Source organism: Lepidochelys kempii, chromosome 19 (assembly GCF_965140285.1).
Source record: "Lepidochelys kempii isolate rLepKem1 chromosome 19, rLepKem1.hap1, whole genome shotgun sequence".
NCBI lineage: Eukaryota > Metazoa > Chordata > Testudines > Cheloniidae > Lepidochelys > Lepidochelys kempii.
Window position 1 is genome coordinate 7,772,015 of NC_136398.1, and position 24,078 is coordinate 7,796,092.

The following is a 24,078-nucleotide window of genomic DNA, read 5'->3' on the forward strand; positions in this document are numbered from 1 at the left end:
AAAGGGGGTTTGAAAACAGGTGGGTCTCCTGAGTTTGAAAGGTAGCACATTGAGCAGTATGTCGTAGCTAGGGATGTAATGCACTGTACATTGCCAGCAGGGGGCACAGTAGGGCATACATATTTCATATTTAAATACTCAGAGGCATAGTTACTGCAGGAATGCCCATTGCATTTTTAATGTGAATTCACCGCTAGTGAAAGGTGCTAGACTAAGGTGACCAGACAGAAAATGTGAAAAATTGGGATGGGGGTGGGGGATAATAGGATCCTATATAAGAAAAAGACCCCAAAACCGGGACTGTCCCTATAAAATCGGGACATCTGGTCACCCTATGCTAGACTGACAGCCCTGGATAATGAAGTCCTCCGTGTAGACACAGAACAAGCACAGCAGTGCAAAGTTCCCCCTTCACACTGGCCTTGTGCCTCTGTCCCGACCTGCTGGGACCACCCACTCCTCTCCGGGTCTGAGAGCTTCCACCAGAGTCCAGGTCCTGTTGTTCCCTGGGCTCTTTGCTGACAAAGGGGCCAACTGTGGTTCGAGATGTAGGCCCTGATTTTCAGAAGTGCTGAGCGCCCACAGCTCAACCAGAAGTCAATGGGTGCCCACCCCCTCCGACGTCCAGGCTTCCAGTCACTGGCTCAGCAGCAGCTGTGCAGCCAAGAGGCTGCAAAGAACAAGGAGCACGGAAGTTTTAAGACACCAGCACTCGATCAGGTTGGAGGATACCGAGGCCCCAGCATCCGTGCAGCACAGGAAGGGGACCGTCCAAGTGCTTCAGGGCAGCGGTGTTTGGACAGCGCCAGGAGGTGTTATCCGTCGTCTGGAGGGCGCTGGCATCCCCGCGTCAGACAGCTTTGGGACAGCAGTGCTGGAGAAGCAGGAGCTGCCCTTCAGGGCAGCAGGGTCTGTGCAGCACTGGGGGCAGCAGCCCCACGGAGTCTGCAGCAGCAGAGTCCACGCCAGGCTAAAGTGGCCTAGTCCAAAAAGCCTCAGGACGGCAGGGCAAGAGCAGGCCCTAAGGAGCTCGTGACCATGGGCAGTCTCCAGGCAGCACCCATGCAGCCACAGCACTGCCTTGCAGCAGCGGGGAAGGCTCAGCCGCAGGATCGGGCCACGTCTCAGAGCAGCTCCTGAGCAGAATGAGTGCAGCCCCGCAGGCCAGCTGGCTCGCTGTGGTGCTGGAGCATTCAGGGAAGCTGTGGGAAGTGGGGGGGACACAGAAGCCACCCAGAACTATCAGAACCTCTGGGCCTGAATTATGCAGAATCCCCTTCCAGACACACGCGGGGTTTGTCCCCAGTGCATCTTGGAGCAGGAGTGCTATCTCGTCAGCTGTCCAAGTGCTGCTGAACCTGGGACCTTAGTGTCTCTGAACGGGTTGTCCCCTTGAAGGATTCCCACATTAGCAGTCCATCCTTGCTCCCTTCTAGAAATTGTTTCCAAGGCAGATGAGACCTGTGGCCTCCTTGTATTTATATCTGCTCATCTGGCCAAATGCAAAGGCTGCAGCTGCCCCTTGTGGCCACCTGCAGGGTTGCGGAGATCGCTGTCCTGCTGTTGCAGTGGAAGGGGATGGAGGGAGACAGCGCTCGCGGGGAAGGGTGTCACAGGCTACAGACAGATCAAGACTGAGGGGCCCTGCAGTAACTCAGAAGATCCTGCCCATCACTACTAGAAATCAGATCTCCAAGCAGAGCCCGAAGGTTGGCACAAATATCTCCCTTGGCATCTCCCCTGCACCCAGGATCTCTGCACCCAACGCACCCAGCACTTTAAGAATCTGGCTTTTATTTAGGCGCCCACACGGGAGCGGAGAGCCTTTGAAAATCTGGCTCTAAATGCAGCATCGGAGAGATGCCCAGCTCTACCAAGCTCTTGTCAGCCCTTTGGTTCCTGTTCCATCCTGCAGCTGGACATAGCAGACCCAGTTCCTTTCTGAGAAGCAGAGGATGGAAACACACAGATGAAGAGCACCGATGCCTATTTCCAGGCCTAAGGAGCCTGACCAAGGCTGCATATGGCACAATGTTCCTTATAGACCCATTCAGTGAATTTGCCGATTAGGGAGTGAGTCCAGCTGGGCTTGAACCTGGGGTCTGACTGCAAGACCTGTTAGCAGAATGGAACCTCGCCCCTCAGTGCTGCTGGACATGAGGAAATTGTTGTACAGGAAGCCCTGAGCAGGAAAGAAGCCAGAGAGAGGATCAGAGGAACACGGCACAGTGTTTTTGGCATCAGAGAGGCCTCTGCTCTCCTTGAGAGACTCAGTCATGGGGAAACTGAGGGAATGGAGAAAGGGTGGCAGAGAAGAGGCCATAAAGAGAGAGAGTGAGAGTCAGAATATAGGGACCAGAAGGCAAAGGGATCAGGGACAGGTCGATGAGGCCGGGGAGCTGTGTGATTTCGAACAGCATACATATGCTCATGTTCATATCTATACATAGGTTGTGTGGGTACATGTGTGAACTCACATCTGGTATGGGCCATATGGATCTGGTGTGTGGGAACGAACAGATCCTGACGGTACAGATTCACGCAGGGTGTGTGAGCAGCTTCTAGGGAGAACACCCTTTATCCCAGTCCCTGGGAGCCTGGCCTCATCCCACAGAACACTGGTTGGGGCTCATGCCCCTGTTCTGAGAATGATCCCCAGCGTCTGGAGTGCAATGGGGCCAGGAGAGGGTTAATAAGCCGTTGTAAAAGGCCCACACAGTCTGTCTGCGGCAGGTATCAGAGAGGGGGAAGTCTGCTCCTGCTGGTAGAAGCAGAGCAGATGGGAACTGGGTCTTGTTGGGGGAGAGGGGGAGAAGTGGGGTGACTGGCCCCGAATTGGGGTGAAATGATCCAGACCCACGGCATGGCCTTTATGTGAGGCAATGCAAAGAGAAGATGTGAGGAGAGTAAAAGACATAAACATTCATAGAGTCCTAGGGTGCGTCGACACGGTACGCTGACCAGACGTCCCGTTTTTAAAGGGACAGTCCCATATTTAAGCCCTCCTTTTCTTAAAAATGGGCAAATTGTCCCATATTTTCTGTCTCCCCCCAAGTATTGGCGGGTCCTGCTGCTGGCCGGATCCCTGCCCACCAGTGGTGGTGGGGGGGGTCCAGTGGCCAATGATGGAGGTGGGGGTGTAAGGCTGTTGGCGGGGCGAAGATACAGCACGCGGGACTGGCCCCTCCCCTTGCTGGTCCGTCAGCGCAGCCCCCGCTGCGTGCTGCCCCCCCCCCATCCCGTGCAGTGGCTGGTGAGTGCAGGCAGGCGCCAGGCAGCGACCGGTTACGCGTCTCCTCTGCTGCCCACCCATCAGCCCTCTCCATGCTCCCCCCTCACCGTCCGCTCCCTGCTTTGCCCCTTCACCCCCAACCTAGTCCCGCTGCTCCTCCATATCCCCCGTGGTGGGACGTGTCCCACTCCCAGCGCTGTGGGGAGAACCAGCCCCTGATCAGAGCGCTCAGCTCACCCACAGCCTGGCTGCAGGCTCCTTCCTTCCCTCACTGCCTCTGGCGGGGCCAGCGCCCCGGGGAAAGCCCAAGGCCCTCCGGCCCAGGGTGCTGGCCAGGAGGAGCCGAGCTCTGCACAGCGCTGGCATGGGGAAGCTTCTCCGCCCCTCAGCGAAGTTCTGGAGTGGGAACCTGCAGGTTCCACAGCAGCCCCTGGGGCAGGGGCTTAGCACCCTCCTCACCCCTGCACCTCTGGGTCCTGCCCCCCAGGGAGTGCGGGGCTGCTCCGTCCTCTAGGCACCATCCCCTGCTGAACCACCTCTCGGGCCGGGTTCCCTGGGCCCTGGTGCACAATGCATCCTCGGGGCTTAACCCCTTCCTGCCTGCGCTGTAGCCGGAGGCCAGCTGTGGCCAGCAGCAGCCCGGAGGTGCTAGCTGCCTTTCCACACGGTGTGGGCAGGAAGGCACAAGCTGCTTCCAGCCACACTGGAGGGTGGGGGGGAAGAGATGAGCTCTGCAAAGACACAGGCCAGGTCATCCCTTCCCCCCTCCCCTGCGGCTGGAAGCAGCTCTCATCCCTTCCCTCCCACACAGGGCCGAAAGGCTGCTCCTAGCCACACTCTGGTGTGAACCCTGGCAGAAATGTGACCCTGCGTGCCCTCCCTCCCCAAGCATTGCCTCAGGAAGACATGGCGCCAGATACCAGGAGAGCCAGGTCCGTCCTGGGGGCCCAGCTAGGCATGGAGGGCAGAGGGCACTGGGCAGGGAGGGTCAGGTCAGACGGTGTATGTGAGAGTGTGTGTGTGTCACCTCTCCCTAAAGCCTTAAAGATAAGAAGGTAAATAAAAAGAATCCAACTACACGGTATTTCTTTTTAACAGGGGCTCGGTCAACTTGATGTTAATTTGAACATTTGTACTGCATAGTTCTGATCGATTGCCGTTGAACTCACTTGAAGATGAGTAATTTTACCAGGTGCCCCGTATTCAGCATAGGGAAATATGGTCACCTTACTACACGGCAGGAAAAAAAACCCTGCAGCAGCCAGTCTCGGAGCCCTGGTCAACTGACTCGGTGTATTCGTCTAGGCTCAGGCTGGAGCCTGGGCTCTGGAACCTGGCCAGGGGGTGGGTCTCAGAGCTGGGGCTCCAGCCCCAATATCTACACGATTATGGTTAGTCCCGTAGCGCAAGCCCCAGTCAGTCGATCCAGGCTCTGAGACATGCTGCTGCAGGTTTGGTTTTCTGTGTAGACGTACCCCTCGAGTTTAAGGCCAGAAGGTCTAGTCTGACCTCCTGGTTAGCACAGACCATTCAACTTTGCGTTTGGCTACTGCGCCCCTTCCAGCCAGGCCAGAGGCTGAAGACATCAAGAGATGGAGAAGCCCCCGCTCCCCTTGATGGTTTGTTCCAACGGTGAACCAACCTCACTGGTCCAAAATTTGGCCTTATTTCCCATTTGACTTTGTCTGGCGTCAACTTCCAGCCACTGGCTTGTGTTCTGCCCTTCTCCATTCGCTTAAGGAGCCCTCGAGGACCTGGTCGTCCCTTGCCACGGAAGGGCCCATACCCTGGAATCCAGCCACCTCGCCATGTTCTTTTTGGTAAACTAAACAGCTCAGAGCTCCTTCAATCTCTGTTTGCTGGCATTTTCTCCAACCCGCCAACAATTTTTGTGATTCTTTTCTGCGCCCTCTTCAGCTTTTCAATGTCCTTCCTGAAATGAGGGCCCCAGAAGCGGACCCTGTTTTCCAGGAAAGGACTCACAGCCCAATCTAGCAAGAATCTTCTGGGTCCTGGAGCCTCAGACGCAGCTGGAGCCATCTGTTCTCTGCAGCTTCGCTTTGCTGCAGCTTCCTCTTTTGCAAGGCCCAGGGGCCTTCCCTCAAACCCAGTTGGTCAGCCGGGAACCCATCATGGGGGCACTGAATCTCTGCCCCCTCTTAAAGGGACCAGCCATCCCCTGACAACCCTGTCCTCGTCATCATTTACCCGTCCCCCAATTTTTGCGTCACCCGCAAATTTTATCAGCAGTGATTTTGTATGGACTTGAAGACCAAATGATGACATGTTGAATAGCATTAGGCCTGCTTACTAGTCACAGTCCCTGCAGGGCCCCCTTCGAAACACCCTCATTCATTTCAACGACTTTTGGAGACGGGACAGTTAGTTAGCCAGTTCTCAACCCATTCAGTGGGTGCTCTCTGGATATCGCGTAGTGCTAATTTTAACATCGGAATGTCATGCGTTACTAAGGCAAACACCTTACAATCGGCCATGTATATTGTATCTACGCAGCCACCTCTATCAGCCTAACTTGAATCTCATCAAGTCACGGGACTGGCCCGTCACTAGTACTGAGAGATCAGGGGCCTGAGCCAACTCCTCTGGGATCCAACACCCCACCTCCCAACTGTTCAGATCCAGCTCTGGATGTTGGGGATCAAGCCCTTTTATTCCTACACAACGTCCTTCACCCTGGTATCGGGGCACACACTTTGCCACAGGGTGTCCCCTTAATTCCTCGCATTGCTCAGCTCCACGGGGCAGATAAGTGGCTCTTTTTTTAAGAGCCACCTTCAAGGTTCAGCGACTTGGCCAGGACCCAAGACTTGGCCACTCAGTGCTGGGCATTCAGCTCCCAGGGGAACCCGAATCAACCTCAAGATCACAACATCCTCCTTTGGTTTGGGGTTTGGTGCCTCAGGAAGTCAGAAATAGAAAGCCTGGTCTTTTCACTCACTGGGGAAAGATTTCACATTAATTGGATTCTATAAATAGCTCCCCGAGGCACTGAAAAAAAATACCATGAAATATTTAAACTCCAATTCTGACAAACACAAGTCATCACGCCATACGCACCCCTCTTGACAATTTGCTCCCTCTCATTACATCACCCTACCATCACGTAGCAGCTCTCATCCCGAAGGCTCTCATAGTACGTTTGGAGGGATCACTTTTATCCACCATGGAAAGCAGCCACTTCTGAGGTGGAACAGGCTGCTCTTTAACAGCACGCAGCAACAGCGGTCCAGGACAAGAAAGTAAGAAACGAGTGCCTCTGTTTTTAAATGCGTGTGAATTTAGCGCTGGTGAAAACAAGGAGCTAATAGCGTTGGCTGGTGCTAAACACAAATCAGGCAGGAACTGTAATCCTGACCTGCAACCCCTCTCCTGCTCCACTCCTCAGCCTCTGCCAAGCAAAGACTGGGTCCAGTCCTGTGACTAGCACAGTTTCCCTGGAGGGGTGTCCTTGAGGCTAAACACCCGTCCTTGGGGTAGGGGTGGGGGGAGTCAGGGAAAACCCCTCTCTTGGCAAAGGCTCTGCAAGGTGCAGCATAACCTAACCTGATTCCAAGGAAGTCCTGGCCTCCTCGCAACTCCTCCTCTGAGCCGCTCTTTAGATCTCGTGTGTGCAGTTCCCTGGCCCCAGGGAAATCTGCTGTTTCGGCAGCTCCGCAGCCGTCTGGGCCTCCCCCGACCGGGGAGCTTGGAGGGGAGATGGGGAGGCTCCAGCCTGCCTTTCGGAAAGGATTGGGAGGACCTCCGCTCGGCCCTGTCCCATCTCAGCCAAGGGATGGGATGGGGATAAGGGACTAGAGCACTTCCTTATGTGCAGGTTGGCGACATGACTATTCCCACATCACATCACAGGCTACTGGACCAATGAGCATTACCCCTGCATCACTGCCTGCATCAGCTGCTGTTTCGTTCTCTGGCTCTGTTGGTACCTCCACCTTCCCCTCAGGCCTGCAGCCCCTCCCTCGCCCCCCCCCCTCCTTTCCTCTCTCCCTCCCTTACAAGCCCATCGGCCCTCTCTCTTCTTCCCTGCTTCCTCTGCCCCTTCTGCAGTCGCTCGCTCAGCCGGTTACTCCTCTGCAGCTTGTGTGTGCTGCAGCTCGGGATGGGCTTAGAGGGCAGCCATTGTCACAGAAGGCAGAGAGCATCACCCTCCTGGGAAATTACCTGGGACAGTCCCAGGTGGGGTGGGGCAGCGAATCAGTAAAGAACGAATGCCCCGATGGAGGAACCGATTGCCTGCTCGGCCACAAAACACACGCAAAACCATGCATGCACCTCTAAGCACGCACAATGCCGCCACACTCACACAACACCATGCCTACACACACCCACCGTTGCAACCAGGCACCCTCCCAAGTCCACAGCCAATGCATGCACACGCCGGCAGGCACCCTCACCCCTCCAAGGCACAGATTTCGGCGCATTCTCAAACATCTACAACCAGAGCATTGCTATTTGGCACCTCAATCCGAAACCCCTCCGGCATGTCCACATGCACTCAGGCGTGCGTCCAAGGTATTCTCTGCAAACACAACAAACTCATGCTCCTCAGCTCCAGTGCACAGAGCCTCCTGGACACCTCTAGCCTCCCACCTGCCTCTCCCTCCAGGCTGGCTTTTTGACTGACTGTTTTGAGGGAATGCAGCTGTCAGGAGCAAAATGGTTTCCCGAGAAGAAAATCAGCAGAGAAAGGGGGGCAAAGAGAGACTTAGCTGATGAAACAATGAGAATCTTGACTTCCCAGTGATCCAGAACACAGTGCAGCCAGGGAGACGAGACAGGCAGCTTCCTAACTGACCCTTAGGGGGCCAAACTCAAGGAGGGGGGAGGGTGCTATCCCGGGATAAAGCACAAGGGAGAAAATTCATACAGGGAAGAAAACTCCCAATCACTTTGGTGCATCAAAATGGGATTCTTGGAGGACACCTATGGGCTAGATTCTCTCGGGGTGTAGATCAGCACAGCTCCATTGAAGTGGATTTCCAGCAGCTGAGGAGCTGGCCCTGTTCCTCTCACACAGGTAATCTACAGGGTCAGGTGGCTTGCGGAGAACCTATATGTGTGTGTATTACTAATTTGGGGAGGCTTCTTTATCAGAACATTGATTTTTTTTTAAACTTGATGCCTGGGAAGTTTATTCCTGTTCATTGGTCTGTCCCCTGGATCAGGGTTGCCCTTTAAATGGTCTCGCCAGCTTCCCATCTGGTCCAGGCACTTTATTCCTTTAATGGGTCCTTTTTCCTCTTCCGAGTATTTGTTTAAGTGAGCAGCCCTGCACCTCCGTCCCAGAACAGAAGGCGAGTGGTGAGGCGTGGGTAGCTATCCCAGGATGAGGCCCGGGGTTAGACGCGAGTGCTGATACCTCAGCATGGGGTCGTTCTCCAGCAAATGCCCTGCCAGGATCTGACCTGATTTCCTTGGAGCCGGGTTCCTGATAGGCTGCATACATTGCACACAAACACGGCTTTTACACAGCTTCGCTCAGTGCAGTTATGACCATATATGGGAGAGAGAGAGTGAGAGACGAGCTGTTCGCAGCTGCAACACCAGAGGTGGGGGCGGTCCCTGGTGGACAGTTTTCTGTGTCACTGTGCAGCTTTGCTATGCACAATCAGCTAGTTCACAAGCAAGAGGTAATCTCCTCCTCCTCCGTATGGAGGCCCAGGGTTAGCACCCTGCGTTAATCCCACCAAAGAGCCGCTTTGCATGAGATGGGGAGTTAACACAACACAATTAGCCATGGGGGGGGGGAACGGGACTCTGCAAAAACAGGTTTGTAAGTTGATTATTTGACCTACCTCCCCCTCTGGAGGGTGCAGACCCTTTGGGACAGCTCTACAAGGAGAAAGTGCCAGGGAAGTCATTAGGGAAGGGTTACTCCCTGCACAATGGAATTCAGATCTCTGCCTTGGCAAACAGCAGAGGATTCTACATGCTGCTGCATCGAATAGCCCAAGGTATTTCATTAGAACATATGCACAGACAAACACGGGAAGAAGGCGGCATTCAGCACGGTGCAGCTAGGAAAACTGCAACCGGGTCAATCAGATACAGCAACGATGAGAGCAGTGGAAACAGCCAACCCTTGATCTACTCCAAACAACATTAATGGACCAAACGTGAATGTTCTTTCCTACTCCAAGCCCAGTGACATGGACCATCCGCGGAACAGGACTGTGTCTGATTTGAACAGGTGTCACGATGAGCCAGTCAGTCTCACAGGAAGCTAAAGAGGCTGAGATTGGAAGCAAGTTGTTCAATGTAGAAATGATGGGCCAAATTCACAATTGAGGTAATAAGGATTTATTATTTAGATTACACTACCATGCAGGGGCCACAACTGAGATCAGGGCCCTACTGTGAACAGTGTCGTGCAGACACATGGGTGAGAGACAGTCCCTACCCACAAAAGCTTACAAATCTTAATAGACAGGGCAAAGGGTAATAGGGAGGAGAAATGACTAGCCCAAGGGCAGGTTAGTGGCAAATCTAGGAATAGGACCCAGGTTGCATGAATCGTAATGCAGTGCCCTAACCATTGGACCACTCTGCAGGTAGGCTCAGTACCCCGGAGGTGAACTGGAGATGGAGTTTTGGAGCTAAGCAAGATACTGACAGTCAGGGAAGGTTGGTGTATTAAATACTAGTAACACTACACTCTTTTACAACACCTTCCACTGGCCTCCACTCAAGATCAAGCACTGCTCGGGCCTGAACTCTCCAATGAGTCTCGGACCCAGCCGCTCTAACAAAATCGGATTGATGGCAGTGCGCATTGTGGGTTACTCCTTGGGCCCCGCTTGGTCTGTGGGCTGTCCCTGGCAGAAAATGAACAAACCTTGTTCTAGTTCAGAAATCAATAGCACGGAGACCTCAAAGGGTACATCTACGCTGCCGAACAAACCCAAACCAAACCTGTGGCAACGAGTCTCAGAGCCCAGGTCGGCTGACTCAGGCTCACACTATGGGGCAAAAATTAGCTGTGAAGATGTTCCCACTCAGGCTCCGAAACCTGGCGGGGAGGCAGAAGGGGAGGCAGAGCTCAAGCTCCGGCCTATTTTCAGCCCAGTAGCATGATCCCTGCAAGCCTGAGTCAGTCGATCCAGGCTCTGAGACTCACTGCTGTGGGTTGTTGGGCATTTCTTTTGCAGGGTACATGTACCCTAAGACCTTCCAGGGATTTTCATGCACATGTTCAAATGAAATACATACAACTATGGGATGCAGCACGATGCAGTAGGATCTGCTGCTGCTTGCTAAGGAAGAGACCCGAATTCTATTGTCCGAGGAGTAACCCTTCCCTAATGACTCTTCCCTGGCAGTCCTTTCCCCTGTAGAACAGCCCCGAAGGGTCAGCACTCTCCAGAGAGGATGAGAGTCATGTAATGAACCTTCAAGCTTGGTCTCGCAGAATGTTCATGAATGATCATGTTCTGAGAACAACCCATCCTCCCCTACCCTAGGAGACATTGCCAGCTTCCTATTCTTACGTCCACCATCGGCACCCTTATGGGAAAAAACCCTACTGGGAAATCAAGGCAACCTGCCCCCGGAAGTCATAGCTGGAGTGGTTGGATCTCTAGCCTTAAGGAGACACACCTAGTAATGGGTACAGCCCTGCTTCTGCCTCTATAACAGCTTGTGTCATTTTACAAAACCCGTCAGCGACACAACCAGCCTATAACGTACCCTCTGATAAAAGAACAGGAACTCTTTCCAGCATGAGCCAAGCGCAGGAAGTCATAATTCCATTAACCACCCTCCCATGTCCACCGGCCTGATGCTGATCCCTGGCACATCAGAGGCAAAACTCCCCTGAGGTCAGAGGGAGCTGGAACAGGTCCCATGACTTTATAGCAAAGTGAAGCTCATCTAAACTTATTCTACTACTCTGTCTAGCGCCTGAAGCTCCACCTACCTGTTCATATGAACTGTATAGCTGTACAGATTTCCCCAACTTATTACAGTACGTTGTGTAGTCACAACTTGTTCTTATCTGCACAGCCACAGAGATCCCCAGCTACACCCATATTAATACTGTATAGTTATCTGCATCCCCAACAGCACCTGGTCTTATATTCTGGAAAGTCACCTAGATCCTCCAGCTACCCCGTTCTTGCAGTTTATTCTGCATCGCCACAATCACTCCTCCTTCTATTGTGCATAGGCACATATACATCACAAACGTCAACTCTCCATATCATCTGTGTAGCTAAATATAGTGCTAGGATAGCCTCCTCTTCTGCATAGTCAAATACCGTGAGCTGTACAGTCACATATCACCAGCAAGCCCTTTTCCATCTATGCAGTGTAGCAATGCAAAACGCCCACGCTCCTAACCACATCTACCCCTAATAACAGCCCTTTCTAGGCTCTGGGAAGCTGCACCCCAGTGCTCTCCAGAGCTGAGATCCTCCTGAAGCAATGCCCTGTGAGGAGAAATCCCTCTTCTTTGTCCCAGCCGTATGGGGCTCTCCCGCTCCCCACACAGTGAAACCTAGTTCCGATGAGCAGCAATTGGTTTGGTGTCTCCCACCACCTAAGCCATGAATGAGGGGCCTGTCCAGCGTGAGGTGAAGATATCCCTGTGATTGGCTGTCTCTATGGAAATACAAAGAGGTTTGAGCTCCCACTGGTGGGTGAATCTGTGAGTGACACACCGGCCAGCCCGTCTTGGTCTGCTCCTCCGGTGTGATTGGAAGCGGCTGGGGACAGAGTCCTGACACGTTTCCCCAGTGCCATGTGAGCACAACGTGGGGTGGACGAGGCCCCGGCCTCAGGCACCTCTGTCCCTCACCCCAGTTCTCCTGCCCAACAGATTAACCTACCTAGCATGGCCACTGTCTCATGCTCCCAGCCTAGGGAGCTCCTGGGTGGAAAAACCAAATTGCTTCTTTACCTGAGGAGATTGGTCAATTTGCCAGAAACTGGTTGTCCCGGCTCTTGCTCAGGAGCCGCCATCTTGGATTCAGTCGGCTACCCTGGCCCCTGATGTGAACCCCTCAGGGCGAAGGGCCTGGAGAGTATTTCCTGCCTCCTTTTGCCATCGGGGCTGGCATGCCGCACGCATCGCTGGCTGGGTTCAGAGGCAGAGCATGGAAGGATGGCGGCTTGTCAAAGTTGATCAAAATCACCCTGGGCCACATTCCTGAGTGGAGGAATCTAGTGCAGGGGATTGGTGCAGCCGAATCAGGCCCTGGAGCAAACAGGACATGCCCCCTCCTCCACTCACCCCAGCTTCCCTTTTTGAACAGTCCTGCCATAAGAGGGCATCACAAGGTCTCAGGACATTAGCCCATCTGAGTGAGGGTCCAAGGGCTCACAGCCACCGCATCTGTGCCACGTACCCCGTAGTCTTCCTAGCCTCTTTGCCAGTCCTCAGTGGCAGCCATTGTGATCACACAGCACTAACCTTGTGGCTGGGAAGGGAGCTGGTCTCTGTCCAGACTGTAGTGATGCTCAGCGTTTAGCCACAAAAACAAAGACGACTCCCTTCAATGGAAAATGTGCCACATTTCTGGGGCCCTCGCTGTCCTTCGTTCTTAGTCTGCAGAATGGCAGTGCCAAGCTGAACAGCTGGGAACTTCCAGCCCTGAGACTGCATTAGTTCCACGGTTTCACAGCACAACATCTGGAAACCTACAGAGCTGAGAAATGACTGTGTTCCAGCCAGCGTGTTACAGCCCAGCATCTAGGAACCGCGAGGGCTGCTGTGCTGACAGAGGGCTGGGTGGCCTCCCTTAAAACAGCTGGACATACAAGATCCTCCACTCTAATATGACTGCACCATGTCTGCGAGACTCCCAAGAATGGACAGCAGCCAAGTCCGACGAAGAGCAAGCCAAAGGCGAGAAGTGGGGGGAGATGGATTGGGACGGAGAAGGCTGGAAATGGCGCGGGGGCAAAGCTTTGGAGGATGAGTAGCAAAAGGCAGGTGGGTGGAGAGGAGACTGCTACAGAGGTAAAAGAAGGTGGGTTTGCGTCTTACCAGCCGGGCTCTGGGCTGGGTGGCAGGAATCTCATCAGATTGCTAGGAGAGGAAGAGTTTTCACAGAGCTGTAGGAAGTGTGTGGGAGATGTTAGGACCTGGTAGCAAGGGGGAAGGAAGGGAGGTTCCTTCAAACCCAACTCTGAGACCTCCACCAGAGTGGGCAAGTCCATAGCTGCAGCAGTGCAATCGGCCCAAAAGGGACCACCTGCTTCATCCACGAAGCAAGGCCCCCCGCGTCATTCCTTCTGCTGTCTTATCTAGTCCACTCCAGAATCCCCGCCGGGACGGCACCTCAACCACTGCCCTTGGGAGTCAATGCACGCGCCCGGCAGATCTCATCCTTTGAACGTTTCCATAGCTTCCTGTCCTCCCATCTCCCACCACAGTCCAGCTTCTCAGCCTGTATCCTTGGCCCACCCTTCCCGACAGAGAGGGGCCTCTCTCTCCTTCCCCCAGTGCCTGTCTGCTCTACGCCAGCCTTCCCTTGTGATCATTTCCCAGCCAGCCGCTCTTAGCCCAGGGCCACACGAGCTGCAGAACCTGTCACCTGCCAGGTGACAATGCCAGGACGGACACAGCAGCCAGGATGAGGGCAGGCTGGCTAAGAGCAGGGGGGCTGGAACAGTTGGTGCTGAGGTGAGGGTGCTCAGAGCCATTGAACCAAACTGTAAACCCTGCATATGATGGGAACCACTTCAAGCCAGGGGGTGTGGCCGCACCCCCAGCACCTCTGGCCAAGAGGGAGCCCTGGGGACAAGCGGTAAATAGCCTGCTCGCTGCATGGGCTAGCCAATATTCTAGTGGTGAGCGGGATTATCATGGTCTATGTCAGAGCAGTGTCCAGGGCTCCAGCGGGGGTGGGAACTCCGTTGCACCAGGTGCAGCGTGAGAGGCAGCCTCTGCCCTGGAGCCCTTACAATGGAGCTAAGCAGGATTGGCCCATGGCGAGAGGGGAAACAGAGGCACACGGATGACATGCCTCCCCTGGCCTGACGCAGCAGCTCGGGGGCAGAGCTGGGAGGCGAATGCCTGGTTCCCAGGCTAGTGCTCCAGCCACTAGATCCATTGCCAGACAAATTGACAGCCGGGGCTTGGAAAGAAAGAGCTGGCCCCCTACAAGGGTCAGGCAGCCCGAGCAGTGAGCTAGCGAGCCAGCTTGGCAGACCCCTAGCAGGGGTAGGAGAGCTCTGAGAAATGGGTCTCCCGGCTCCTAATGCCCTGCGGCTCCCCCACCCGCGCCAGGGTCTCCAGGGCGCAGCGGGACCTGAGGCACGGGCAGCCCGGCGAGCAGAGGGTTAAGCGGCCCTGGCTTCCCTGCACTTTAGACGTCACCGCTGTCTTGGGGGGGGGGGGGGAGCAGTGGTCTATGGTGGTCTTTGTGATGCATTTTCTACTGATAGCAGCAGCTGCTGCACTGAGCCTGCTTTCATCAGCGAGGCACACGCTCGCTCACACACACCCAGGGGCCGGGGCGGCTGAGCTCCCCAGCCGCGCCTCACTCCTCCTGGGCTCTGCAGGGACCTGGGACCCAGCCTCTGTCCTCGCGGCTGCCTCCCCCTGAGCACCGGGCTGGCGAGCGGTGAGTGCCAGGGAAGGAGACAAGGGGTGGGGGGCAGCAAGGCTGGGGTGGGGGGCAGCAAGGCTGGGGTGGGGGCAGAGCCCGCAGGAAGCTGCCCGCTGCGGGCTCCCCTGGTCTCCCTATTCAGCAATCCGCCGCCTGCCTCCATGGAGCCCCTCAAGTCTCTTTGCAACGCGGGGGGGGGGGTGTCTCTGTGCTCCCCCACGGCTACCGATGCCAGGCTTGCCGTCTCCCAGCCTGCCCTGTTTGCACTGCTCTGCCCCTGCGCTGGGTGGGAGCTGAAGGTGACTCCATGCCAAGCACGGAGGGGTTGGGGGGGGAGGTCCGTGCTCTTTGCAGGCAAGCTGGGTCCCCCTCCTCCCTCTGCACACAACGGGCCCCTCCAAGGGGGGGGGGTCTCGCTCTGCAAGCTGGGGGTCGGTGCATCCCCCGCTGCCGGCAGCTGGGCGCTGCATCTCCCTCCTCAGCTCCCCTGCGGTAAATTCTCCTGCAGTAGCAGGCAATGAGAGAGGCGAGCGCGCTGCTGGCCGGCTTGGCACTGAGGCGCAGGCTGAGCGCCCTGGCTTGGGGGCCAGCTTTCCCTCTTCCTCTCCGGCTGTGCTGGGGCCCGAGCGGCTCCTCTGGGGTCCATGGTGGCCTTTGCCACAAGTTCCCAGAAGGGCTGGGAAGGAGGCTGTATGGAGGTACCAGCGGCCTGGCTGCGAGGAGCGTGGCCCCTCACCTGCTCTGGCCAAGGGAGAGCAAGACCCACCAGGGTGCTGCTGTCAAGCAAAGTGGGAGCTGCCTGCTTGGGGACAAGAGAACGGGGTGACATCGTGCCCATCCCTGTTACCTTACCTCCTGCTTCTGGCATCTCCCAGAGATCACAGCTCCCAGGACCCAGACATCCCCCCCCCCACTTCCCCCCAGTAGAGCCCAGCATCCATCTCCCAAAGTGTCAGGAGATGTTTGGTCTGTAGCTGCCTTCTCTTGATCAAAGGGGCTTCTTGTTGGTGAGGGTGACTTCCAGCTGTTGTTGTGATGCCTTCTTCTGGGTCAGTGCCTGGGTCCTGGCTGGCCTGGAGAATAGGACAATGGAGACAGCTTCTGGGAGGGGTGAGAGAATTTCAGGAATTGCAGTGAAATTCATTCCCAGGTTGCCTTCCAAGGAGTGTTTATTAATCTCCTGCAAAACAAGACCTGGGAAGGAGGAGGCCTGCCTGGGGTTAATCTATCTCTGCCCTTGATGGGATCTGGGTGGGGGGATATTGGGCATAGGGGAGGGGATCAGGCCACTCGGAGCTTCCACTTCTCCCGTGGGTTTGGGGCTTGTAGATTCTCTTCTCTGTGCTGTGTCTGGTGGGAATGCGCCAGCATTCTGGTACCTAGGTATCCTCCGTGGCTTAGCTTTCTGGCACGATACAGGGGAGTCGGATTCAAATTCAGTGATGCAGGCTTTCAGGCTCAATGCACCACCTACCCTGAGCATCAGCAAGAAAGCAACACAGACCAAAACTACACGCAGCTAAGTCAGGATCCCTAAAGGACAAGAACATAGTCGTGTTTCTGGCCCATCCCAGCACAGGGGTTTCTCCAGACAGAGGTGGTCCACTGAGGGAGCAGTACTCACTGGCCTTGGGACAGGGCGGTCAGTCCAGGGGGAGGATGTGCAGCCCAGCAATGAATGAACATGAAGATTGCCAGGAAAGGAGGGTTCGTCCACATCAGGGTGCTATGATGGAATATTATAGACCAGGGTGGCCAAACTTACTGGCCCTCTGAGCCCTGCTCCTGCTGAAGCCCTGAACCCTGGCAGGTGTGCCCCACAGGGCTGATGCCCCAAGACCCCCCTCCCTGGCTCGGCAGAAGCCCCTACCACACCACCCTGCTACAAGGCAGAGATCCTGAGCTCCCTCCCCCACCAGCCTGGTAGGTGAAGAATGGGAGGGCGTGTGAGGCTCCGCAAGCCCAACTTTAATGGTAAAATAGCCACCTGTGGCTCACGAGCCACAGTTTGGCCACCCCTGTTATAGACGAAGCCCTGGGCTGTTGCCACCTCTCACCTGGGCAGAGGCTGGTCCTAGGTGAGGCAGTGTTGGACGTAGCAGGGGCTGGCAGCCTTAGGGATTCCAGAAGCAGTTCCAAGAACTCCAGTGAGGGTGAGCTATGGCTGCAGCTCTGCTCGAGAGAAGTAGGGTGAGCCCAGTAGACTCCAGGCCCTTGTTGCTTGCAGGGATCCACTTGAGTGCCCCCATTTCCCCTAGCAGATCTGGAGGGAGTGGGACTGACCAGGGATGGGCTGGAGAGGGAAGGAGGTCAGCTGAGTTCCAAGTAGCCTATCTAGGAATTGCTTCCAATCTGATGTAGAATGGGCTTACTCTGTCGGCAAGGGGGTCGCTCACGTGCTGCCCTCCTGGCTCTTCTTGGGCTCCTCTGCTGAGCTTGCTCCTTTGCACTTTGCAGGGTCACACACTCTTCACGGGTACAGCTGGGGTGCCCTGCCCCATTCCCTGGAGCTCAAAGGGGTACAGAGGGAGAGGAGGACTGGGGGGCACCACCAGCAGCTCCCAGGGTGCTCTTGAAAAACTGAAATCCTTTGCATCTGCTCTTCTGTCATCTCTGCGCTCCCTGGGTCCTGGAGCATTGCGGGGCGAGGGTGTGGGGGGAGGAAGACTCGGCGTGGCTGGATAAAACATCTCCAGACTCAGTTTGGCTCCCACTGCTTCCCTTTGAAGGGGAATCATACCCCAAATGCCTCCATCTTCAGGATCTTACTCAGAACAGCCCCTTGGGGAACAGGCGATAGGTCTTCCCCACTCACCCCCACAGCCATAGCCTTCCCTAAGCTGGGCAGTTCTCCTCCTCCATATTTGTATGCAGCTCCTGTCAGACACATTCAGTGCACTGAAGGGAGCAGGAAGGGAAAGCAAGTCTCCGCTGAGCAGGTGTTTACTGGGCAGCGTTAGTGCTGGCTGCATCTAGCCTCGACTGTACTTGATGGAGTCTGGACACCTCCAGTTCGTGCAATAGCTGTTTTTCTAGTAGGTCCACCATCATACTGCCCTTGACCTGATCCCCATGCAGCCCCTCCTAGATCCTGGCCACTTTCCGATGCCTGCAGTTCAACAGTTCCTGTGCCATCCCTGCTTTGACCCGATGAGACACGTTAGCAGGTCAGCTCCATGACGCTTCCGCTGGAAATTCCCATGCTGCAGTCTGGGGCTGCCAGCCTAGCCCCTTTCACCAGCACTGAATTCACCTGTACAAAGGACAGGACCTCGGCGTGCACTTGCGCTGAGCCTGCCAAGTCGATATTGCCCTTGGGCTGGTCCTGTCGAGTCCATACACTGCTATAGAAGAGCTCCTCTGATTCATACTGCTCTTGGACTGGGGCTCTCTGCTAGCCACTGACCCGCCTCTGCAGTCACCATTGCCCTTGAATTAGCGCCGTGTTCTGGGGCTGCACTGACATCCCCCTGCTCGGCCTTCCGGTCGTACAGCTCTGATCTGCCCAACTCCGCTGGGGCTGCACTGGCCTGCTCTGACCCCCACCACCGGTGCACCTCCGTGAGTCTGTCTCCACTCCGCTTTGTCCATTGTGTGCTGCACCCAGACACCGTTGAACCTGTCCGCTTCTTGCCCTATAATTGAGCCCATCGGCTCGGGCCTGCGTTGATTCGCTCCTTGGGAAGCCCTGTGGAGACAAGCCGCAGCGTGGTTACTGAAGGGCAGGTCCGTGCGTCTCCTTTAAACCGCCTCGCCTGTCCCTCGGGTGCAAATCAGCGTTAAATATGCATGCGTGGATTTAAAACGTTTCACCTCAGAGACAATACACTCAGTTCCTGGGGCCTGCTCCGCGTCAGGCTGGAGCGGGTCGTAGAATGGATGCTGAAAACCTGAGCCGCCTCCCATCGCCCCTTCATGCCACGCGAGTGTCTCGACGGGGCGAAACCAGCAGCACCACTTCCTCGCCGCTGGATCCAAAGGCCGGGCATGGGACGGCTGCTGGAATGAAGCACCTGGCCAGGAAGAGCTGGGGGAGCTGTACACGATGCGTTTGGAAACTCCGCCAGAACAGGAGTGCATGCTCCCAGCTCAGCTGCCCCGCTCGCCCCTTGGAGAGCATCCCCGCATCCCGCTGCCCTTACCCTCTTCCTTCCCCATCCCCTGGTTCTGCGGCTTTCTCCTCTTTTGCCTCCCCGCTGCCTTACTCCCTTCCCTCCCTCACTTTCCTTCTCTTGCACCACCCCCCATCTGCTCTCCCCTCCCCGTCCCCCCCCTCCACTTTGTTCTTCCTCTGGGGAGTTCCGCTCCTGCATCCTCAGTCTGCAGGGAGCCCTCTCCAAGCAAGGCTCCTGGGTGCGGTTTCTTGTGCCGACCACCCCCCGTCCCGAGGGCATCTCTGCCGTGTTCTTTCTTCGCTAACACAGGCCCCAAGAGGCGCCCGGTAGAAAGATGAGCTCAGTGCAAAGGGGAATGAGGAGCCACGTGAACCCCATACATGTACCTTTCTGTAGACGGAAGGTACATCACAGGCTCTCCCTTCAGAGAGAACAGAGAAGGGCACCGGGTGGTACAGCAGGGCCCCCACCAGCCCAGAAGGTAGGTTTTCAGTTCATCATGCTGGTGATCAGCCGGCAGTGCAAACCGTGGGATACTCGTGAGATCTAGATCTGAAAATAAGTTACAAAATAATGCAGTTCTGTAGCTAATTACCAAGGCCTGGTGCTTGTGTTACTTACCTTTCCCCTGAGAGCCTCAAAGTGCTTAGCAAGGATGAATTAATTACACCTCCCAGCAGTCTTTTGAGATGCACCCCTCAGTAAGTATTTTCATACCCATTTTACAGCTGAGGAAATGGAGGTACAGAGAAATTAAGTGACTGGGCTGAGATCACACAGCAAGTCAGTGGCAAAGCCAGGAACAGAACCCAGGAGTCCTAGCTCCCAACTCTGATTCCGAGAAGTGTTCCGCACACATGGCAAAGCCTCAGCTCAACCGCTGAAGTAAATTAAGCAGTGATTTCAGAGGCAGGGACTTGTAAAAAGATTTAGCCCAATGCACTTTTCTTTCCACAGTGTCCTCCGCACACTGTGTGCCTGACCTAGCAATTCACTCCCATCCCTGTATTATATCCCCTAGCAGGGAGCAGCACCTACTGGGTAGAGCAGAGCAGACCTGTTCAGCTGACAGCCGCGTGCCACAGGCCCCGAGAACCCTCCCTCTTTGGGGGTCTCATTCTCCTCTCCGAGAGGCAGAGACACCCCCCACCACTACCATCAGAGACACTCCTACCACCCATAAAAGCAGGAGCAGGACCTGCCTTACCTGGCATCCAGACCAAAGAGAGGGCTGGCCCCTCCTGCCCCTCCCAGGCACCCAGCTCCATAAACAGCTCCATCCCCTCCATAGGTCACTCCTTCCTCCTGGTTTCTGCTCTGTCATCTGCAGCTGGAGCCTCCGCTCCCCTGCCGTGCCCAGAACCTAGCGCTGGCTGCTGCCCTGCTTCAAAAGGAGACGGCCAGCCAGGAGGATTCTGGGATGTAGTAGAGACCCAAAGGCAGACAACAGAGCAGAAGCATAGACAGCCTTTGAAGATAACCGGGGACGGATGGCGGGAGGGCGCAGAGCAGCTTCGCACAGCCCTATCTGCGCTCTCCTGCCTACTTGCCCTATTCTGCGGCCGTCCCCGGGCACTTGGCATCTGGAGTGGAAGCTGGCGCTCCAGCCCGACTGACCTTTCCCCACGAACTTTGCTCAGGCAGACCCCAGCTTCTCCGCTACCCTTGCTGAGGTTGGTTGCCTGAGCTTGCAACACTCTGCTGGAAAAGACATGGGGTTTTGGTGCTTGAGGATCAAATATTGGGGTGAATCTTCCCTCCCTGCCTTCCTAGCTTTATCTCCTTCAGTTCCCACCTCAGACATTCTGGAGGCGGCCTGACAGAACTCTCAGAAGAGACAATGAATCCACTAAACCTCCTCAGGCGGCAGTGGACTCCACCATGGCAGGCAGAGCCGAGCCAGAGGGGACTGTATATAGGCTCTGGAGAGCGAGCCCCAGGTTCCTTCCAGAGCCTTGCGGGAATTGGGAGAGACTGACTGGGCCTAAAATCATTCAAGGGCGAGTCATTGCTCTGCAGTGTGGAAGGGCCGTTAAACGAGATCATTCTTCCCCCTCACCTTTGCCTTTTAAACTGTAATTTATACATCGGGGATCTTGCTAGAGCCTGGATTCCTGCAGCACCCCTCTGCATATGTAAAAGACAGTGAGTGGGACATAGACACATGGGCGCAGATTGTCAGAAGTATTTAGGATCCTAACTTCCACCAGTTCAGAGCCTAAATCCCTTTGAGTCTAGGCTCTGGTTTCTGGTGGCCTTCAATCAAAGAACGGCAACCAAGCAACGTCCTGAGGAGAGACCAGAGCCCGCTAGAAGCTGAAGAGACATTTCAATGGTAAAGGGGGAAAACATTTTTGCTGCTGTTTCATCTCTTCGCACTGCCCTAGCATTGCATGCAGCAGAGCCACAGAAACAGGCCCGCTGAGAAAAATTTGGGGGCTGACGTATCACCCCCTCCCATTTCACCTCAGTTACAGTCGTTTTGGGGGGGCAACTGAGCTTGAGGCCTCAGTCCAGTTGTCCCCCCCTACCCTCCTCTCCCCTCAGCCCTGCACAGAATAAGAACCGCCAGAGTATCACCAAGCTGTTCCTATTCACTGCACCTTCCTTCCTAACACCCTTCAAATGATTGGCACCTAGCCGCTCTGCGGAGGGACACACTCAAGCCCAAAGGCTGCCAGGAGGGAAATGAGTAAGCCAAAGCAGCATTGCACAGGTCAGAGGACTAGGAAAAAGTGCTGAGAACAACTTTAGCTTTTAAGGCCAGAAGGGACCACTCTGGTCATGCAGCCTGACTGCCAATAAACAATAGATGGTTTGCATGGATTGGGGTTTCCAAGAAATCCACCCGTTCCAAGAACGCTCCTTGCCTCTCTTACGGGGAGAGGGATACTGCAGACATTTGGTTCCATGGATGCTTGTTTGAACCTTTAAAGGGATTTGCTTCAGCTGCATTTGCTCCCCTTTTTCAGGCAGACATCTGAGCAATTTTACTGGCAAAAGTGGTCCGTGGAAAGGGCATTTCAAAGCCATGTGCACAAGTACCTGCAGACACCAGATTTTAAATTTGCACGTGCACATATACACTACAGAACCATTCACCCGCTGATCCAATCAGAGCAGAGAAAGAATCCCATGCGACCTTTCTTACCAATCCCAGCGAAGCTGGAATTTGGACTTTTCTGTATTTGGTCCAGAAAGCAAACCCACTGAAGAGGCTTTAATGGAATCAGCTGGAGGGAATTGCCATCAGATGGTGGATAAGAGAGGCTGAATATGGCTTATAAATTATTCCTTGCTTGTTATTTATTCAACTCTGGTTTCTGCCACATAAAGCCCATTAAAAGCTGGACATGTTGGGATGGGAAGAGAGAGAAAAGGGCTGCACCCAAAGCACCTGGCATAAAATAGGTAAAAGCTTGGCGGGCCCAAGTGCTCTCAATGAGGCAGAGGACAGGTTGGCTTTGTAAGAACGGAGTTAGCCCTGCCCCTTCCAACAATTGCTCAGGCCTTAATCAGCAGCCCAGCCCTGTGCCTACAGTTCCCACACTGCAAGCGACCAGAGCCGCGCAGAGAGATTCCAGATGGGGAATTCATCTCCGCGTCAGCAGGGCACTAAAATCTCCTTGAGCAGGCGGGGTTGGGGATTCTTTCTGGGCTTCTGGCTTATTTAATGAAGCGGTTTGGGGTTTTTATATATTTTTTAAACAGAGAAATAAGAAATAATCCATATGTAAAAAAAAAAAAACTCGGCAGAGAAGGCACTAGTCCCATCACACCCCTACCCATGCTCCAAAGCCATCCAGCAGGCCATGTGCAGACACCACAAACCTGCTTGGAACCAAGCTATCCAGCGCTCTAGTTTCGCTAAGCCTGGATTTACCCTAAGGGCTTCTTCTGTCACTTTTCTGGGATAAAACGTGTTGGTTCTGCAGGAGCTGAGCCCTTGTCCCTTGCTCAGGGACTGAAGAAACGAGCGGGCAATACCCTTCCCACCCCTGTAGCTTCAAACAGAGTGCTTAGGGCCCGGCCCCGGGCAGGGACAGAACATGCCGCAGCAGCTGCCGCATTACGGTTTAATGAGGAGTGTCAGATAGTTTACGGGGCCTGTGGATGTACTGATGTAACAAACAACAACAAAAAACAGGGCCCCTTGGCGATTTAAGGTTCCCATTAATTTAGTGCTTCTGAATATCAGCACTGGCTTCTAATTTGACAAAGAGACGGCTGTTCTTTTTCAGGTTATTTTAACTGCGTAGCGAGCCCCAGATAGAAAAACACCACGTCTGGGGTGGTAAGTTAGTTTGTCATGGCAACCTGAGGCAGAGGCTCACAGAACTTAATTGCTGTGCAAGGATGGACAAAAAAGGACCCTAAATGGAGGAACTAGATGGTGCTCAGGGGATCTGAGGGGGACATGGAAACTTCCCCCTATGTGGCTAGTTCAAATCCAACCCAATTCTGCAGGAAGTGAAAGTTATCACCACATATTGTGGTAGCACCTACAGGGATAAGGCCTCATCGTGCTAGGTGCTGTACATGCAGATAACAGAAATACAGTCCTTACCCCAAAGCGCTGGCAATCGAAGATGAGACACAACAGGTGGATCCAACAAGCAGACAAGGGATAGCGCAACAGCCATTTGGTGACATCTGTCTACCTGTGTATACCATGCTCCTCCCCACAGCATCCGCGTGTGCGGTGCAAATCAACATTTGCATGCACGAAATGTCCTCCACCTGGTCTAGATTTCTCCCTGCTCCAGGAGCACCTAGAAAAGCTTTGAAATGGTATTTAGCACCTCTGCGGGAGGTGTTGCCTGGAAGGCTTGGTCACAGCAGCCAGCATTGCACTTCACTGGGAGAGCTGAGATCTGTGGTCATCTCTCACCTCCTCCACGGGAGTTCCCACAGCTTCAGACCTGCTCACAAGACAGACATGTCCCCATCGCTCATGTGCTCAATGCCTGGGGTCTGCAGCTTTATAGTGGCTGTGAAATGAAGCTGTCAAGGGAGGATGTGGTCTCTGAGTGAAAGATGTTAGGTAGGGAGGGCTGATACCACAGAGTGGCCTTCATGAGAAAAGCCAGGATTGTGAATATGCCCCTCTGCATGAGGAGAGTGCAGAGCAAGGGAAGCGCAGGGGTGGGCTCTTGGA

General features: G+C 54.8%; 2 protein-coding genes across 4 annotated transcripts in view; one reads left to right on the forward strand and one right to left on the reverse strand.

Annotated features, from left to right (window-relative positions):
- The window catches only part of HPCAL4 (hippocalcin like 4), a 32,214-nt gene extending 25,325 nt beyond the window's left edge, over nt 1-6,889 (reverse strand). Inside the window, exon 1 of the mRNA XM_073317670.2 lies at nt 6,797-6,889. The gene's annotated coding sequence lies outside the window, so the exon portion shown is untranslated. The remainder of the gene's footprint in view (nt 1-6,796) is intronic.
- Nucleotides 6,890-14,596: 7,707 nt separating this feature from the next.
- The window catches only part of LOC140900398 (CYFIP-related Rac1 interactor B), a 37,533-nt gene continuing 28,051 nt past the window's right edge, over nt 14,597-24,078 (forward strand). For 2 of the 3 annotated variants that reach the window (XM_073317636.2, XM_073317633.2), the window contains exon 1: nt 14,597-14,820. The gene's annotated coding sequence lies outside the window, so the exon portion shown is untranslated. The remainder of the gene's footprint in view (nt 14,821-24,078) is intronic. The other variant, XM_073317639.2, reaches the window with a different exon arrangement.